Raw genomic sequence first — 7,682 nt, 5'->3', positions numbered from 1 at the left:
CGTCCATCCATCCATCCATCCATCCATCCATCCATCCATCCATCCATCCAACCATCCATCCATCCATCCATCCATCCATCCATCCATCCATCCATCCATCCATCCATTATCTTTACCCACTTCTTCCTTTTTGGGTCACGGGGGAAGTTAGCAGTCATTTGGCTCAATTAAGCATAAAAAACGAGTTAACTTCTGTCCAAAGGAAACAAATTCTGGCTTTCTTGGGCTCCCCAGTTAACTTAAAAATCTCATTTGTTTAATGAAAATTAGATTTTTCAGTTGCAATAGTTGTGTTTCTTTAGTTTTCTTTAATTTATAGTCTTTTTTTTTCTTTTAAAGTAGGAGTATGTGCAATATGTATCCTACCTGTTGTGGATGCAATCAGATGCTCAGTTTGGGTGAATCAGGGAGTAGTTTGCACAACAGAGTCAATCTTTACAGCCACAGCATCTTTTAGAGCAGCGGTCCTCGATCTTGGTCCTCGAGTAACACTCCTGCATGTTTTAGAGGTTTCTCTGCTTCAACACACTCAATTCAACTGATGAATAACCTCTACATGTTCTGCAGAAGCTCGTTACTCACCCATTGATTCAAATCAGGTGAGTTAGAGCAGCCAACCACCTCAACCATGCGGGATAGTGGCCCCCGAGGACCAGAATTGGACACCCCAACAACTAAAATTATTTTTTTGCATTAAATACTTGAAATTTTAATACTTTCTGAAAACCATCTATGGATGTTGCTACATGTATGTAGCATAAATGTGTGGGCTGAGTCTGCCAGGTGTTGTTTTGACCCTAAAGCTGGTTTCTCACTGGGCTGTGACTGTTAGTCACTGTTGGGAAAAAATGTAACTTTGAGTCTATTACATTTATGCAACTGTCCTGAAAATGATAGTTAAAAAAAAAAAAGAGTTCTAATGCAACTTAAATATGTTTCAATTATGTCTCCATTTAGTCACAATTTATTCTCTTTTCATATTTAACCAGTCACAGTTTGGTTTCATGGGTTGCCAAAACTTCCTTAAAATTGTTCCACATTTCTTGCGCTTTCTGAGTCATGGAAACGAAGTAGAGAAGAGTTTTCGAGGCCCACAACAAGTCTGTGACTATTTTGACAGGAAACTTATCGTGAAAATTTTTTCAAACATGTTTAAAATTTTGCAACACAAGATCATAACCTTGCGACTCGTGGGAGGAGATGGAGAGCTCCCTTAAACATTTTGGAAATTCCAGTTTGTTGCCATTCAGCTCCGACTCAGCCCACAAGCTCAAGTGACAGGTGTTTGAAAACAAGATGAAGATTCTCCTAGATATTCTCCTGTCTACCTGGAGGTTGTGGTATCTTAGTGGTCAGTGTCAGATCGTATAACCTTGAGGCTGCAGGTTGGACCCCAGGTTGCCAAATCTTTTTCCAGCTGTGGTGACACCTGCAGAACGGAGCAGCCGAAACAGCAGCAATCAAACAAACACTCCTTTATTTACCCCGATAAAGGAACGTCCTTGTCACTCTTCTAATCCCTTGTTTTTACTTTCTCCCAGTAGCTCTTTTTGGGATTAAACTGGAGGTAATGGGTCCCACAAAGATTACAGAGCACCATAAATCTGAGTACAGAACAGCTGCTGAATGCTGAAGTCACAAAGTTTAAAAATATTTAATGTAACTTCTAAAGTAGCTGACACTGTGACTCCTCAAGATAAAAAATACTCTTCAGTGATTCTCTAAACTGGGAGTTTGCTCATGGTTGTGTATTGCCAGTAAGACTTTGACTACTTGTGAGTACTCTGCAAAAAATTAAACAGAAAAACTGTCCTTTAAGCACAACATTCTGTTGACTTAATCTATTGTTTTGTAATGTTGATGTTCTCGTATATCTCATGATAGGAATAAAGATCCAAGTGTTAAACTATTCATTTTTTAATTACATAAATTCTGACCTGTCAGAATTTACTATCCTCTTCACTAAGGCTCATATTAAAAGAGGCAGCTATAAATTTTAAAATTCCCATTTAGTCTCATACGTAAAAAAAAAAAAACTTGAAACAACTGAGATGAGCAGAGTGTGATGGTGGGCAGCATATTTCACATTTGCAACAGTTTTATTTTTACCACAATTCTAGAGAACAAAATAATCTAATTTATTTGATCTTATTGTACTAACACGATATAGCCTTTGTGAAGCAGAATGCATTAGACAAAGTTCTTGAAGGGTTGTTTATAGGATATTTTTGGAACAGCTGAAGTTTTATTTCTTCTTCAGACCTACATCACAGTTTAGTTTAAGTGTAGTTGGGTTCTTGTAGTTAAGAAATTATTTTTTCCTTTCTTCCTATGAATACTTACCATCTTTTCTTGATGAGTTTTTCATTTAAGTTTGCAAAAAGATGCTTTGAAAATATTACAGGCTGTATGTAATACATTGCACTCTTTAAGCAGATCTAAGCGCTTTTATTCCTTGTTAGCAAAATAACTCAAGTGCAAAGTTTCATCTACCATCCTGATGTAAAGAAAGGACAACTCCACACAGGATGACCACACAACACAAGCCAAATATTATTTACATTCACACCACAGCAGAGCCTCAGCTTGTGATTATCTCCACCCTGCGAGGTTTGTTTTCAATCATCTAAACTGTTTGTGCAAGAGCATGAAAGACCAAAACAGAAAAAAGGCACTGACAAAAGTTGCTCATGTGCTCAAAACCAAGGTCTTTAGGCATCTGCTCCCACTTGCTCCATCACTGTTGCTCAGTGTGACGTTAGCTTGTACATTCGTTGCATTGAGCTGCAAAGCCTGGAAATCTAAAACTTTGAGTCCTTTTGAAACGACACACCCACATACACGCTTTAGTCTGGCTTGGTGCTAGCTAAACGTTGTTTGCATCAATGCCTGTTCAAATGGCTGTAACAACAAGGAGGTATGAGGTTGGAGATCAACACTCAATGCTTTCAATCTTAACACTCAACAGATGGACAGACCCCCCACCCCACCTCCTTGCCTTTATGGGACCTCTAATTATTCTTACATGCCACATCAAAATAAAGCTCAGCGTGTGATGCCTTCACTGTGGAGAGGAAGTGAGCTGGTCAGAAGCAGTAAAGCCTTCATCTTTGGAGCTCGCCTGCAATTGGGTGGCCCGAGAAAGGACATGGAGAGGTACAGGTGCTGTTGCCCGCACCGTCTCCTGCTAATTATGTAAAGCAGTTTGATCATCGGTATCATTTCTGAACATATTTTAATTGCATGCGTGTAAATAAGTGCATTTGATAATTATGTTTTTTGGGGGGCAAGAAAGTATGTTTGAGTATACAAAAACATGACATTTTTAGACCGTCAACTATACTAAAGCAAACGCTGCGGAAAAAACTACAATATTAATCAAATACACAATTGTAAAATGTGAAAAACAGATTTAAAAGGCTAATGTGCATATGTATAAAAATTTAGCCTGATAGGTTTTGAACATCCATCCATCCATCCATCCATTTTCTTTACCCGTTTATTCCATTTTGGGTCACGGGGGTCGCTGGTGCCCATGTCCAGCAATCACTGTGCGAGGGGCGGGGTAAACCCTGGACGGGTCGCAAGTCCATCACAGGGCCACATAGAGACAAACGAGACAAACAAACATTCACTCTCTCATTCACACCTAGGGACAATTTAGAGTTACCAATCAGTCTAACATGCATGTTTTTGGTCTGTGGGAAGAAACCGGAGTACCCGGAGAAAACCCACACATGCACGGAGAGAACATGCAAACTCCACCCAGAGAGGCCCCTGGACCGGGGTTTGAACCAAGGATCTGCTCGCTGAGAGGCAGCAGCTCTACCAGTTGCACCACCATGCTGCCCTGTTTTGAACATTGTAAGGAAAAATGTTCTTCCATTACGTCAATGCATTTGTACAGACACTACTCAGTTCATGTTTATTGTAACACAAAGTAGAAGTTCAGTTCATTTCCAGTCTCTTTGTCTACCTCTTTTATTAGTCTTCATGGTGTGGACCTTATGTGTAGGCTTTATGGACATGCTCCACGCCTTGATTCCTGTTTTTGCTGCTGTGTTACAGCACCACACACAGGTTTGGCATAGTTACTACATGGTTTTGAGTGATTTTCTGCATTTCCTTGTTGAAAACAGCTTTAGAAACAGTGCCATGTTTATAAGCCTATTTTTAAAAACAAATAAACAAAAAAATATTGTTTTGGTAAAACAGCGTTTCCATATGGACAGTGTCTAAAAGACTCAAGACATGCTTATGTGAATTTATAGCTGACTAACTTTCATCTTTGATATATTTAAAGGACTGTAAGCAATTACTTTAATAACTCTGGTATGTTTTTAGTCAAAATTAACATTAGCAATTGAGTTTACCTAAACTAAATTGTAAGTTATTGGGGGAGTGGTGGCGCAGAGGTTAGAGAGGTGGGCTTGTGATCCGAAGAGCGCTGGTTCACGCCCCGGCCCCGACAACATCAAAAATTGTGGGTGGGGTAGGTGAAACACCCACACTTGCCCCCACCCTCATTGGCCCCACTCTGGGCCCGTGAGCAAGGCCCTTAACCCCCACCATGTGCTCCCTAAACAGGTCTCTCTTGAAAATGAGTTCTCGTGGCTCAATGAGACTAACCTGGATAAATAAAGGCTAAATGAAAAAAAAAAAAAAAAATTAGGACTTTGCTGAAGAATTAATAAACACTGGGACAAAAAAAAACTTCAATTGACACATCATGTGAAGTCTAGACTGATAATTTTTTGTTTGTTTCATTTAGATGTGGAGTTTTTTGTTAATATTTGACGTTCTGGTCTTGTACTATGAGGAGGGTAAGATCTCATGGCTTTCTGTGTTCTGCAGAAACACCCGGTGTGTTTTTAATCAGCAATAAATCTGTGAGTCATTATTGGGCCATGATGCTCAGCTCATTGTCTCTTTGACTCCCTTTTTGAAAGAAAGGGATGGCAGAGAGCGAAGAAGATAGCCACAGAAAATAGCATGCCAATTTTGGTGCTCAAAACTAAGATGACCTTGGGTATTTGAAAAGAGGCTGGACAAAATTATGTTTAATTTGTATATTATCTGAACAAATCAACATAATTATGGTATAGTTTATCATAAAAATGCATAGTGTAAAAGCTTTTTTAATGAATCTGAACAATTTCAACATAATCTGAGATAACATAATATCTGTCTTTAAACAAAACCTAGCTAACAAAGTAGCATTTACAGATACAGAGATTCTTTATTGTCATTCGCATCACATGCGGTACATGTGGTGGAACAAAATTATGGACACACAGTCCCAGTTACATCCAACAATAAAATGTAAAAGAAAAACAGTAATAAGATATGAACTAAGAAAAACATCAGCTAAAAATACATTAAGCACTAATAGCATAAAAACAATAAACACATTACGCCGAACATCAGCACGAACATGAGTCTGTGTGAGCAGATGAGCACACATGAACACAGCAACATGAAACCGATCAGCAGCAACATGAAACAGATCAGCAGCAACATGAAACCGATCAGCAGCAACATGAAACAGATCAGCAGCAACATGAAACAGATCAGCAGCAACATGATGTGATTTTCACAGTGTTTATTCTGGTTAGAGATTCATGAGTCTAACAGCCTCAGGGTAGAAGCTGTTCCTCAGCCTGGTGGTTCTGCACTTAATGCTCCTCAACCTCCTGCCTGAGGGGTGTGGGGCAAAAAAAGTGTGTGCTGGGTGAGTGAGGTCTTTCATGATGCAGGTGGCCCTCTTCCTGCATCTGGAGGTGTAAATGTCTGTGATGGTGGGGAGACTGACTCCAACAGTCTTCTGTGCAGCCTTCACCACTCTCTGCAAAGCTTTTCTTTCTACAGCTGTGCAGCCTCCATGCCACACATTGATGCTGGAGCACTTGATGCTCTCCACTGCACACCTGTAGAAGGAGGTGAGGACTGAGCTTCCCAGACCAGTTCGTCTCAGCCGCCTGAGGAAGTAGAGTCTCTGATGAGCTTTCTTGATCAGGCTGGTGGTGTTGTTGCTCCAGCATGGGACTTCCATATTCAGACAGATAAACAGGGGATGGGTGACCATCCCGACATTGTGGTGATCAACAAGCTACAGAAAAAGATAGTAGAGGTAGATGTAGCAATCTAAAAAAAGAAGGAGCGCGAGAAGTTGGAGAAGAACCAAAGGGCTGAAAGAGGAAATGGAAAAGTCGCGGAGAGTCAAGGCACACGTGGTTCCAGTGGTCATTGAACACTGACCACCAAACAAGAAGAGTGACCCCAACAGAGCAAACATAGAACCCTCAAGCTCCCAGGCTTCTGGCGGAGGACCAGAGCCTGAAGAGAAGTGGAACAGCCCAAGTGGAAAAAACAAAATTGTCTGTGTTGATAAAAAAGTGAACTATAGATTCATACAAGGTAGCCTGAGATGTGACTGATGTGATCACTGAGCTTTACATTGACCTGGCTGGTCTGTGAACATTTATTTTCTCATTTTGAACTTTTCTTCTAAAATCTCAGATAAAAACTATGTTTACTGGTCTCTTTATTTTTATGCTACTAGGGGGCAGCACAACAAGCTTTAGCAACAGCATAAATTCACCTTGCAAACAAACCAAACAGTTAAATCTGTTAACAAACATGTTAAGTGATGCACACAGCAGTCAGAGCTTAGCATTAGGGATCATTTGTACTTGCAGTTTTGGCCATGAATAAGGTTAAAATTGCTCCTACTGCCACAAATACTTAGCTTGTCAAGCTAATGTGCTTTGCTGGCCTTGTATTTTGGTGTGAAGTGAGTTTAGATGATTTCAGTTTTATGTTCACTACAAGACCAACTCACTGTGACATGAACTTACATTTTATTAGAGACGTATGGCCAAACTAAATCAGCAAAGCTGTGCTCCATAAACCCAAGACCAAGCAAAATATGCTAAAAGCACAGTAAAGCTGCAGAGATTAAAATAATTTAAAGCCAATAAGACACTACAAGTCACATCTTTTCCACATTAAATATTGGCAAATGATCCCTCATTCATCTAAAATCGTGCTTCTAGTTTTAACCCAGGTAAGGACCCACATTTTGAAAATGTTGAAGTGTTCTTCATCATCATGATACTGAACATACACTGGTTTTCTTTAGGATTCCTCTAAGGTTACAGTTTAGCTCACATTAGATGCTTTTGATCTATAAGCCATAGTGGTTGTCAGGGATTTCCAGTATGACATCTTACTTGGTATCAGGTATAATAAACAACAAACAAAGAAGCAAATTTATTTCTTATTCAGGACAATTTTTCAGTGACACAGTCACTTGGTTTTTATGCTAAAGAGACAGAGTCAAAAACTTGTAATACCAATATTCAAGCAAACTTTCAACCCTCACCTATGGTCAGAAGTATTATAGACATGTTATTGGTATAATAGTCATAAAAAGAGTGTGTTTTGTGAGTCCAAACACCTGAGGCTTCATGTATGAACGGTGCGTGCACACAAGAGGGTGTGTGTGGCAGGTTCCATGCACATGTCAGGAAATATCAAAAGGAACGTTGCATCACTGTCCATAGAAATGTACAAATATACAAACGTTTGACCTGCTGTGAGAATGTGTGTGCTGCCATGCAAACCACCACCATATATATATATATATATATATATATATATATATATATATATATATATAT

The sequence above is a fragment of the Nematolebias whitei genome, chromosome 5, assembly GCF_014905685.2.
Source record: "Nematolebias whitei isolate Nwh7 chromosome 5, NemWhi1, whole genome shotgun sequence".
Taxonomy (NCBI): domain Eukaryota; kingdom Metazoa; phylum Chordata; class Actinopteri; order Cyprinodontiformes; family Rivulidae; genus Nematolebias; species Nematolebias whitei.
This window is presented reverse-complemented; position numbering follows the sequence as displayed.